At 42.5% G+C, this 12,031-nt stretch overlaps 2 long non-coding RNA genes across 2 annotated transcripts in view; one reads left to right on the forward strand and one right to left on the reverse strand.

The window, feature by feature from the left end:
- Window positions 1-12,031, reverse strand: part of LOC121033643 (uncharacterized) — a 39,508-nt gene that overhangs the window by 5,012 nt on the left and 22,465 nt on the right. The window contains exons 3-4 of the long non-coding RNA XR_005792036.1: window positions 8,333-8,474; window positions 1,377-1,488 (exon numbers count right to left, since the gene is read on the reverse strand). This is a non-coding gene — a long non-coding RNA (uncharacterized LOC121033643). The remainder of the gene's footprint in view (window positions 1-1,376; window positions 1,489-8,332; window positions 8,475-12,031) is intronic.
- Window positions 1,487-12,031, forward strand: part of LOC121033645 (uncharacterized) — a 35,979-nt gene continuing 25,434 nt past the window's right edge. The window contains exon 1 of the long non-coding RNA XR_005792038.1: window positions 1,487-1,654. This is a non-coding gene — a long non-coding RNA (uncharacterized LOC121033645). The remainder of the gene's footprint in view (window positions 1,655-12,031) is intronic.

A 12,031-nucleotide genomic window follows, 5' to 3' on the forward strand; every position in this document is an offset into this window, starting at 1 on the left:
AAACACTCTTTACCCTAGACAATAGATGTCACATGTGCACTGTAAAAAACTTGAAAAATAGAGACAAACAGATTGAAAATCGTAACTCAGTCACTCAGAAAACCACTCCTTTAGCATTTTTCTTCTAACGGGTTTTTGCAATTGTTAAGATTCTCGAGTGTTAGCAATTTTGAATCCTTTTTATTTAATATTATGTCATAATCATTTTCCACATCATTATAAATCTATTGAAAATAGTACTTTTAATGATGACACAGTGCTCAATTAATTTCATGTTCTAAAATGGAAAAAAAAAAAAGTGAGACCTCTTACCCTGAAACTCCTGCCAAACCTTCTATTGCATCATCTCATTGGCGAGAATTTGGTCAGATGCCCACCCCTGAACCAATCCCTTTGGCCTGAGGAATGTCACACACTAACTGTCTAAGGTCTGGATTCCTAGACTTTTTCTGCGGCAAGGAGGGAAGATTATTCAGACCAATCAAGCCCGCACTGCAACTGGAGGTGGAGTCAACTTCCCTAAACCTCAGGGCTGCATGGACCCAAACAAAACTCCCTGAACAAATCAGGGGGCCTCCAGAAACAGGCGAAAGGAAATGGATGCTGGGTAAGCATCTTCAAAGTTCCTTCTGTACAAAATTATAGAATACCTATCTCATCTCATACCACTAAACAGGATACAGGCATGTCTGATAACCAGAGGCTGTAATGTTCACAGAGTTCAAGTCTGCCAGATCTTTATCTAACAAGGAAATGGGAAGCATGTAAACAGTGACCGCTCTGTGGGTAACCATCCACCAGCATACGTGAAGCCAATTGTTTCCACTCCATATGGGATACTAATCAGCTTAATTATGTGGGGGAAAAAAAAAAACAACTCAAGAACCAAAACTGCTCCAACGTTTCACCAGAGTTGGGGGAAAAAAAAAAGGTGAAAAATATGCTTTCTTCAAACAGAACAGGAAAATGTTTGAAAGGAACGATCAGAAGTGAAATATTCTTTAATCGCTGGGTTTTTTTTCACCAGAGGAACATAAAAGATGTTGGAAAATATACTCTGTTCGGATAGAAAAATAGAGTGTTGGAAAAGATCAATCAGAGACTGAGCAGTTTTTAACTGTCAGTCGTTAATATCCATTTTTATTCTGCTACCAAATTTACACTCAGCATTTATATAATATTTGCAAAATACTATGTTTATCGGTTTTGTGGGTGTGGCGAGAAGTCTGTCAATCCAACCCTGCTTTTGGTCTCAAACTGACTTAGAAGAACAGTCGATCCATTCTTCCAACAAAACATCTATTGAGGGCCTCTGACGTACCAGGCTGCCCCGTGCCTGCTGCATAGTCACGTGGTCAGCCAGCTGCCTTCCTTACCTTTCACAGAAAGAGGGTGCCTTGGAGGCCATCATCCAAGGCCCTTCTTTTGAGCACCCTGATCCTTCCTCTGATGCCAGCTCAGATGGGTCACCGACTTATTAAGCTCCCACTACCAAGAAAGAACAGTACAAAATGTGTGGTGTGAAGATAAAGAGAAATCATTAACATACCTCATATTCCTGGGACCTTCGCAACCTTTCTGGAGATATAGCACCACCAGGAAAGAAAGAAGAGCCCATCTTCTTTCAAAGAGTTGGTGAACTGACACCGGAAGGGTAGGTAGTGTAGGAGTAAACTACGTCCAGGTTAATATAATATGTGTGCAGGGTGGGAAGGGAGACTGGCATGAATGCAGAACAGTGGGAATGAACCACTAAAGGCTAAACTGTGGAAGGCTTGGAAGTCAGAGATAGATTTAGACCCCATGGGCTAAGGAAAAGGGAAATGGTTTACATCTCAAAAGCCAGGCTGTGATCCAGTGCTTCCTCCCCCCACCCCCCCCCGCCCCCCCCAAAATCCTGCCTGTTGAAGCAGCCAATGTGGTACAGTAGAGAGAGTAAAGCCTTTGGTGTCCAGCTAACCTAGGGTTGAATCCTGGGTCAACCACTTGCCAGCCACGTGACCTTGGGAAAACTACTTATCCTCCCTGAGCCTCGGTTTTCTCATGTAAATAAAGAAATGAAGCCCATGTTCTAAAGTTGTGCTGTCTAGTGAGGTAGACATAAGCCCTGTGTAGCTATTGCACTTGAAATGCAGCTGGTCCAAATTCAGACGTACTCTTAGTATGAAATGTACACCATATTTGGAAAATTGAGTATGAAAAAGTAAAAAGAAAAATATCTCATAATTCTTTATATTGATTATATGCTGAAATGACAATGTTGGATATATTGGGTTAAATAAAATACATTATGGAAATTCATTTTATCTGTTTCTTTTTGCTTCTTGTAATGTAGCTATTGGAAACTTTAAAATTACATAGCTATAATGTTAGGCAAGGCAAGAAACAGTTCTTTTTTCCTGGTAGAAACTGGAAGTAGAATTTTGTTCCTTAATGTCTTTAAAATCAGTGAGCACAGTAATTTGTAAACGTGGCCACAATTTCTATCAATGCCAGTTGGCTGTGTCCTCCTACTCAGACTCTGAGCTGAACTTGCTACTTGCTTTGTTGATGGGACTTGAGCAAACAGGGTGCGAGCAGAGGCTGTCAAAGTGCTTGTGCATCAGGGCTAACTCTCTTGTGTTCTTGGGAAACTCACAGCTAAATGAATAAACCCAAGCTAGCCTGCTGAATGACAAAAGATACATGGTCAAGTTTCTCCAATGCCCCAGCTGTCATGGAGCCAACCTCCAGACATGTAAGTAAGGCCATTCTAGGTCATCCAGCCCCAACTGAGCTGATCTAGCTGACCCATAGAATCATGAGAAATCATAAATGTTTATTGTTTTAACATAAGTTTTGGGGCATCTTGTGCAGCAAAAGGTAGCTGGTAGAGTGTGGATGGGTCCATGACAGCCATGATATTCGTAGAATCTTCACCAGAGTCTGGGGAAGAATGGAGACTAAAAAATTCCAGTTAATCTGGTCTCTGTTTGAGGGGAGAACTTCCAACTGCGTTCATACACACACATACACTCACACACACACACACACACACACACACACACACACACACAGAACTGACAGAAGAATTAGAAATGTGGGTGCAAACAGATTGAAGATCTCACACGGGATTTTCCAACCTTTTGGGGCATAAAGATTTCTTTTTCTGAGGGAAAAACACTTGGACACCTGTATTCTGGTAGTTGTTTATTAATATCTATCTATTGGCAGAGAACATATATAATGCTCAGAGAGCCCCTGCTGGTGTTTACATGCATTTATGAAATTGAGATAAAAGAAGTCTTTCTAGATGGATCAGTTAAAATATGGTGCCACCTGGGGATGACTCAGCCCCAAAGTAGACAAATGGCTCATGGAAAGGAATTGGGGTTCGTTTTCAACCCTTGTATGAGCCCCCTCATACAAGGCACTTTGGGCCAGGGGACAACCCATTTAACCATAGGGAAGCCCTGATGACCCAAAGACTCTATGGATTCAGTAAAGCCTTGAAATGAAACTGTGTTTGGCTCATAGGAACAGAATCTGGATGAATTTGAAAAATAGTCATTATTTTACTGAAAAGACAAAAAAAAAAGCTTTGAGGTTTGAAATGGATTCAGACTCCTTGCCATAAACTTATACTTCCCCAAGGCTCTATAGTCCAGAGCTGGGTTCAGACAACTCAAGATCGTGTCTAATGGTCACAGTGGGGCAAGAGTGAGGGTGACATTGTCCATCTCTGGCCCGAACTCAGTTCACAGCTGCAGATCAAGTGTGAGTATTGGCAAAGGAAATACAGTGACAACTTACCACTTCGCCCCACATTGAAATCACGGGATATGATGCTAAATTAATCCTTTTACGTTTTGTTCACACGTATTTTTCTGTGAAAAAAGATGCCTACAAGTGAATAATCTTAACATAAAATTCTGAGTTATTAATAGCACTTAGTTTGAGCCATGAGTTAATTTAGCCACTCAAGTGTCCCAGCGTAACCGAAATGTGCCATCTTAAAAACTGCTCCGGTGCATCAAGTTCCCCCAAAAGGGCACAGATTCCAAAGATGGGCATTGGAACATTATTCTATCTCTCCTCACATCCAACCAAACACTAAATTAAATACAGAAATATGCCTTCGTATCCGTTGACTGTTCTCTTGAGACTGTGTGATCCTCTGTAACGATGTCTCGTGTTTGCATGAGGCATTCCCTTTTTTAGAGCCCATTCATGAAACCACAAAACATAAACTATAGAACTATTTTAGACCGTTAAAATAAGTTTTTCTTTTCACAGTGATCTTATGGGATGACAGGGGCAAGCATTGCACTTTTGCCTGCTTCAGAGATGGGGGGAAATTGCAGGACAGAGACGGTATTCTCAAAAGTATTAGCAGAACTAGTCAGTGCCCAGCTCTCCCCACTAACATGTAGCTGCTTTATAAGGGGCAATAGGACATCCCAAGGACCATACTTTTCAACTCATTAGTTAACCCAAGCCAGTGGCGTGCTGGCAAATGTATAACAACTGAATCTCCAAGTGACAAAGCCGTGATTTGCACAACTTGCCAATTTCCATGGTATAAAGACGCCTATTGCAGCTGATACCCAGCTACTGCGTGATATCACCGAGTGCAGCTGGGGAGAGGTGCTCAGCAATACTCCATTATTTAATATTTCTGTACAATAGACCTAAGCAACCTCAAGAATGTGATAGTAGTAAAATGTAGTCAAATAATTAGTACATGATGAATTTGGAATATTTGTTACCTCCATTTTTAAATAGAATTTATTTAATTGTAAGTTCTTAATAAGTTAATTTTTAATGATGACCGTATCACCCAATTCCTGAAAATTTAACAATTGTCTCTCACTTGTCAGGAGGAGCTAACTTCGTATGCTCCCGGCCCCCCCCCCCCAAGCCTTCCTTTCAAGTTATTTCAGTTTTAAAATAAAATACATATTACCCCTAGGGGGCACAGCCAGGGAGACACTTAACTCAGTCCTCCCCAACTAACACACATATTTTGACACTTTTTAGGTTGCACAAGCGAACACATAGCAATTTGTAGATGGCCTGGGCTAAAAGTCAAAGACAAGTGCTAGAAGCAGAGGTCTGAGGACCGTTGATAGCATTAAGGAATATGCACTGAGGAATGTTCATACAACCTTCCTGAAGACCAGAACAAAGAAAATCTGCCCTCCTGTTGCAGAAGAAGAGAGTACCTTTGGTCTGAATTATTCCGCTTTGGCTACTGACTGAACTAAACCAGATTATTACACAAGTTTCCATTTTCTTCTAGCTTGGCCTAAGGTTTATGTTTGGGACATAAAATATTAGCACTGGGAAAGATAGTAGTCAAGCCCGCCTCATCAGTTTACAGATGAGAAACCCAGCAGATGAGGGAATAGAGTAAGGCAAATAAGGTACTGGGGGTGCAAAATTTAAAGAGGCATGTATTCTCAGGATCAAGTGCAGTAAGGATCCAGTGTCTCCTTAAATTTTGCACTCGAGGCACCTCACTCGCTTCGCCTTCTCCTGGTCCTGAAACAAATGCCCAAAGAAGTCCAGTTTTCTCTGCTAGCTGGAACTAATACAGATCCTTTAACCTCTGCTCTGGAATCTTCCCCCTCCAGTAGGCTACCCCCAGCTCTGGCCAACCTTTGGAGGGAAGACCTTCAAAACCACGCAGGAAGTTTTGTGCCCAGCTAGAGTAGCAGTTCTGGCTCTCAATTGAGGTGGCATAATAGAATATCCCCAGGGAGCCTTAACTGTTTCTGATTCCCGAGTGCCACTCAGATTTTAATTTCAGACTTGTTCTGAGACGGGCCCTGCATCATATTTGTTTATTTATTTTTATTTTTTTAACGTTTATTCATTTTTGAGAGAGAGAGAGAGAGAGACAGACAGACAGAGCATTAGTGGGGGAGGGGCAGAGAGAGAGGGAGACACCGAATCCAAAGCAGGCTCCAGGTTCCGAGCTGTCAGCACAGAGCCCGACTCGGGGCTTGAACTCACAAACCATGATGAGATCATGACCTGAGCTGAAGTCAGATGATTAACCGACTGAGCCACCCAGGTGCCCCTGTTTGTTTTTAAAGCTCCTCTGTGATTATTATATGCAGCCAAGGTTGAGAACCATTGCATAATAAAAACAATAATAATAACTGTCCAAATAAAAACCCAGATTAGTTAAGAAAGGGCAGGTTTTGTTTAAGCTGTGGTGTGGAACATCATTGTTTGTGTCCTTTCCCATTGGTATTGTTAATTCAGTACATTATCTGCATCCATAAAGAACTACCTTGTTTAAGAAAAAATGAAAATCAAACAAGCAGGTAGCACCTTGGCCTGCATTAAGACTGCACTGATTCCGTCCCACAGTGCAAGACCTCACCCACCACAAGGCAATCATAGTATTCCAACGGGTGGACTTTTGCACTCTCAGTGGGAAAAATGCAAAGCAATATATATACAAGGGTGGGGCACCTGGGTGGCTCAGTTGGTTAAGGGTCTGACTTCCACTCAGGTCATGATCTCACTACTCGTGAGTTGAGGCCCCACATCGCGCTCTGTGCTAACAGCTTGGAGCCTGGAGCCTGCTTCAGATTCTGTGTCTCCTTCTCTCTCTGCCCCTTCCTGCTCATGCTCTGTCTCTCTCTGTCTCTCAAAAATAAATAAATGTAAAAAAAAATTTAATAAATGAACATTTAAAAATATATATATAAACAAGGGAAATATTTATTATTCTTTTTTTTAATTTTTTTTAACGTTTATTTATTTTTGAGACAGAGACAGAGCATGAACGGGGGAGGGGCAGAGAGAGAGGGAGACACAGAATCGGAAACAGGCTCCAGGCTCTGAGCCGTCAGCCCAGAGCCCGACGCGGGGCTCGAACTCACGGACCGTGAGATCGTGACCTGAGCTGAAGTCGGACGCTTAACCGACCGAGCCACCCAGGCGCCCCTGAAATATTTATTATTCTTAAGAAGGAAAGCTACAAACTATTTCTGAGTACTGGTAAAATTATTTTCAATAGAACCATTTGACCAAACAATGACTTTGCTAATTTACAAATCACTCCTCTTAGTGATTGAGACACAGAGGATCCTCCAAAAGGAAGAGTGATTTTACCATTTTCATCAGTGTTTGTCAGAGATTTGAGAGCAAGAATTCTGCATTTATTCAAAAATATTCTAGACTATAGGCTTTTTAGTAACACGGGTATACCCAGAAATCCCTATTTCACTTGAGAAAATGTAAACTCTATGAATCAATTTGTGGTGGTGGTTCCCTGATTGCATACATTAGTCAAAACTCATAGAACTGTACACGCTAAAAGTGGTCAATCTCACTGTAAGTAAATAGCATCTCAATTTTTAAAAATTAAACATAGGGAGGGGCGACTGGGTGGGTCAGTCAACTCTTGACTTAGACTCGGCCCCACGTGGTTCATGAAGTCCAGGCCCACATCGGGCTCTACGCTGACAGTGCGAAGCTTGTTTGGGATTCTCTCTCTCCTTCTCTCTCTGCCCCTCCTGTGTGTTCAATCTCTCTCTCTCTCTCTCTATCAAAATGGATGAATAAACTTAAAACATAAAATAAAATTGCTCTTCTGAAGGCATTGTTTGTACTGCAGGCCAGCATCTCTGAGACTAAAGACCCACTCAGTTGCCTGTGTAATCCTGGGTATCCCGTTTAAGCCCAAGTTATTCATCTTTGAGAACTAACAAAATCAGGTATTAGAAATCATGGTATCACTGAGTAGAATAAATTGTCTGTGAATTTAAATGCAACAATAGTAGAAAGTTTGCCATATGTCAGGCACTGTAATGAAATGATCAAACTTTTCTTTTCAACAGGACCACTCTGGCTTCTATGTTGAGAAGTGATAGAGGTGAAGGGAGGAAGGGGTGTGAACAAAGTGGAAGCAGGGAGGCCCATTAGAAGGGTATTGAAACACTCAGGTGAGAGATGGTGATGGTTTGGTCCGCAGTGGAGGTCGTGAAAGTGGCGGGACAAGGTTGCCGTTTGGATATTTTGAAGACAGAATCCATCATCTTTGCCGATAGATTGGATTTGAGGTGTTAGAGAAAAAGAGGAGGCAAGAATGTCCTATAGATTTGAGCTCCTGAATAGCTAGAAGGATGGAGTTGCCATTTCCTGGGATGGGAAGATAAAAGAGAAGGAAATTGCAAAGGACAGAAGGTCAGGTGTTCGGCATGTTAAGAGTGAGATATCTACTAGCCGTCCAGTAGGGTTGTCAAATGGGCAAGTGGAGAAATGAGTCTGGAGTTCAGAGGAAGGGTCAGCACTGCAGGTGGGTAAGCTACAGCCATGACGCTGGAAAACTTACCATTGGATGAGGGAGGTAAGAAAGAGAAGAGGTCCAAGGACTGGGATCTGGGACACTGCAACATCAGAAGGTTGTGGAGGTAAAGAGCAGCCAGCAACGGACCGAGCAGGAGCAGCTAACAAGGTAAGAAGAGGGTGATATCCTGGAAGATGAGGGAAGACAGTGTATCTGTAGGGGGAAAGATCTACTGCATCAAAAAGAGCTCGGAGGTCAAACTTTTAGTGAGGCAACCTGAAGGCTGAGTGGCCGGTAGCCCTCCCTGGATCTCAGTCCAAGAGGCCACCCTTCCTTCCTCACTGTCAGCTTGCCCATTTCTATCTCTGTCACATGTGTTAGTTATTACTCTCCCCTGTAGTCAGCTCCATTCTCTATCTTGAGCTCTCCTCTTGGTCATTTCACTATTTCCGGTGCCCTGTGTATGCTCAATAAATGGTTATTGACTAAACAAAAGATGAATGAGTGAGAAAATGGTCAGGGATGGGGACGGGACTGGAGAGAGGTTTATATGCCTCCCATCCCCAATATCTAAGGAAAATGAGTTGTCTTCAAGTGCCACAAGAGTCAGGGTTCAGTTGGAGCCTCTTCTCTTGGCTCACATGCACTGTTATATTTTCAGGAATTCTGATAGCTGGCTATTAAAAACAGCCATAATTAAAAACTACATTATGCAAACTTATACCCAAATAAATACATTAAATGCAAAGGTAATAAAATCTCCACTTCCCAATGATTTCACTACATTTTACTATTCTCTGTGCTCTTGAGTTTACCACTTCTATTGTATCTGAATGGTGGAAACACTATAAAATGTGGTGCTATTGGATTCTTCTTCCCAACATCGCATTCGGTGGTATCATGTTGGTAGCTTGAAACAGAAACGGACTACGGTGAGAGTGTTTCCACCACAGACACAAGCGCTTTCTACAAATCAGGGACCCCTCCCCCCAGTCTGTTGTTAAACCTTTGCCATCTTACCATTGGCAATGTTCTTTTATTATTATTTTTTTATTTGAGAGAGAGAGAGAGAGAGAGAGAGAGAAAGTGCACGCATGCACCCATGGGGGGGGGGGCAGAGAGAGAGAGAGAGAGAGAATCTTTTTAAAAAAAATTTTTTTTAAATGTTCATTCATCTTTGAGAGAGAGACAGACAGAGCATGAGCAGGGGAGGGGCAGAGAGAGAGGGAGACACAGAATCCGAAACAGGCTCCAGGCTCCGAGCTGACAGCACAGAGTCCAACACGGGGCTCGAACCCGGGAACGGCATGACCGGAGTGGAAGTCGAACACTCAACCGACTGAGCCACCCAGGTAAGTATATATATTTTTAGATGTTTATTTATTTATTTTGGGAGGGGAGGGGCAGAGAGTAAAAGAGAGAAAGAATCCCAAGCAGGCCCCATGCCCAGCACAGAGCCCAATTTGTGGCTTGATCTCACGACTCTGAGATCATGACCTGAGCAGAAATCAAGAGTTGGACGCTTAACCAACTGAGTGTCTCAGCCCCTGGTTGTTCTATATTTCCTATAACAACCTCCAGTAGGCGACCTTTCTTCAACGGGGGAAAAAAAGATCACTGAATTCTCTGAGAAAGCAACATTTTCTTCTTTGAATTTCTATCTTTTACTTGTGTGGATTGCAGGTGGACAAAACAACCAGTGGATTCACTGAATTCTTTTTCTCCCACCAGTGGTTTGATGGTTTGCAGACAGCTAGTGTTTAGCGCCATCAATCAAAGAGGTTTCAACATCACTACTGATGACTTCTCTCCCAACCACCACCCTGCAGCCTCTTCCGCTGGATTCTTATGAGAGAAAGTTTAGATTTATAAAAATCACTCATTATTATTTAACTGGGTCGGCAGCTGAGCTGGTTATGAAACATGTGTCTGGATCGGAAATGTGGGTATAAACTGCCAGACTTTAGGGAATTAAAAAAAAAACATATATGGTGAATGTGGAGGAGAGTAGGATTATTCCCTTTGAATGCTAAGATTCCAGCCTGATTCCTCTCTAGGTCTCTTTCCAGCTCCCGGATGATGCAATTCATCTCCCCACTGGAGTGCATTATGCTCTCTTTAAAGACCCAGAGCTAATGGAATGCTGAGAAAATCAATCCTTTCTTATTATGCAGGCCTGCTGTTTGGTAAATGGAAAGCAAATCCTTTCTTCTTCTAAGTAGGAAAAAAAAAAAACAACCAAACTTGAGAGACACCTTGATTATATCCTCTGCATGTCCTGAATGAGAGTCTACACACAATATCTGTGCTTAACATACATCGAATTCAAGAAGGCCAGGTGCATATCCACTCACAATTCAATGGAGAGATGGCACACACACACACCCTATCTCTCTTTCTTTCTCTCTCTCCTCTGAAGAGGGCATATATCATAATGCAATACTTAGAAGGAGATGTATTAAATTGACATTTCACATCCATAGTAATTTTTTTACCATTTATTAGGCATTTACCATGTGCCAATTATCATGCTTTAAGCATACTTTTTTTTTTAATTTATTTATTTTGAGAAAGAGAGAACAAGTGGGGGAGGGACAGAGAGAGGATCACAAGCAGGTTCCATGCTGTCAGCAAGGAACCCATGAGCCGTGGGGCTTGGGCCCATGAGCCATGAGGTCATGACCTGAGCTGAAATCAAAAGTCATAGCCAACAGGTGCCCCTAAACATTTCTTTTAAACAACAACCTCAGTGGGGTGCCTGGGTGGCTCAGTCGGTTAAGCGGCCGACTTCGGCTCAGGTCATGATCTCGCGGTCCATGGGTTCCAGCCCCACGTCGGGCTCTGTGCTGACAGTTCAGAGCCTGGAGCCTGTTTCAGATTCTGTGTCTCCCTCTCTCTGACCCTCCCCCATTCATGCTCTGTCTCTCTCTGTCTCAAAAATAAATAAACGTTAAAAAAAGAATTTAAGGGGCGCCTGGGTGGCGCAGTCGGTTGAGCGTCCGACTTCAGCCAGGTCACGATCTCGCGGTCCGTGAGTTCGAGCCCCGCGTCAGGCTCTGGGCTGATGGCTCAGAGCCTGGAGCCTGTTTCCGATTCTGTGTCTCCCTCTCTCTCTGCCCCTCCCCCATTCATGCTCTGTCTCTCTCTGTCCCAAAAATAAATAAAACGTTGAAAAAAAAAATTAAAAAAAAAAAAGAATTAAAAAAATAAAAAAAAATAATAAACAACAACCTCAGTAAGTATATTCTATTTTTATCCCCATTTTACATTGAGCAAACTAGGTGAGATAAGTGGACTGAGGACACTGTTGGGAACACACTCTGGATTTAAGCCCAGTTCTGTCTGACTCTAAAACCAGGGCTACTAAACTTAGTTCCATGCTGATAATCATGCCTCACTTAGAACTAACAAAGTGAAAAGCTATGGACAGTGTCAGATTTGATATAAGGATTCTGCTAAGAGTGAGAATACATTGCCTTGCCAAAAGATGAGCTCCCTGATACTGGAGGTATTCAAGAAAAAGTTGAAAGAACACTTCCTAGTGGAGGCTTCACCATTTGGTAGGCTTCTTGTTCTAAGAAGAATGGTTGGTCAAATCTGCTATTTCCCTAAGTGGATTTTTCACCAGAGAAACAGAGAACATATTTTTGGTAAGAAAGTTGACTGTTCTAGGGGCACCTGGGTGGTGGCTCAGTCAGTCAAGCGCCAACCTCGGCTCAGGTCGTGATCTTGTGGTTCATGAGT

Source organism: Herpailurus yagouaroundi, unplaced genomic scaffold (genome assembly GCF_014898765.1).
Source record: "Herpailurus yagouaroundi ecotype Mexico unplaced genomic scaffold, PumYag 159, whole genome shotgun sequence".
In the NCBI taxonomy this organism is placed as follows: Eukaryota; Metazoa; Chordata; class Mammalia; order Carnivora; family Felidae; genus Herpailurus; species Herpailurus yagouaroundi.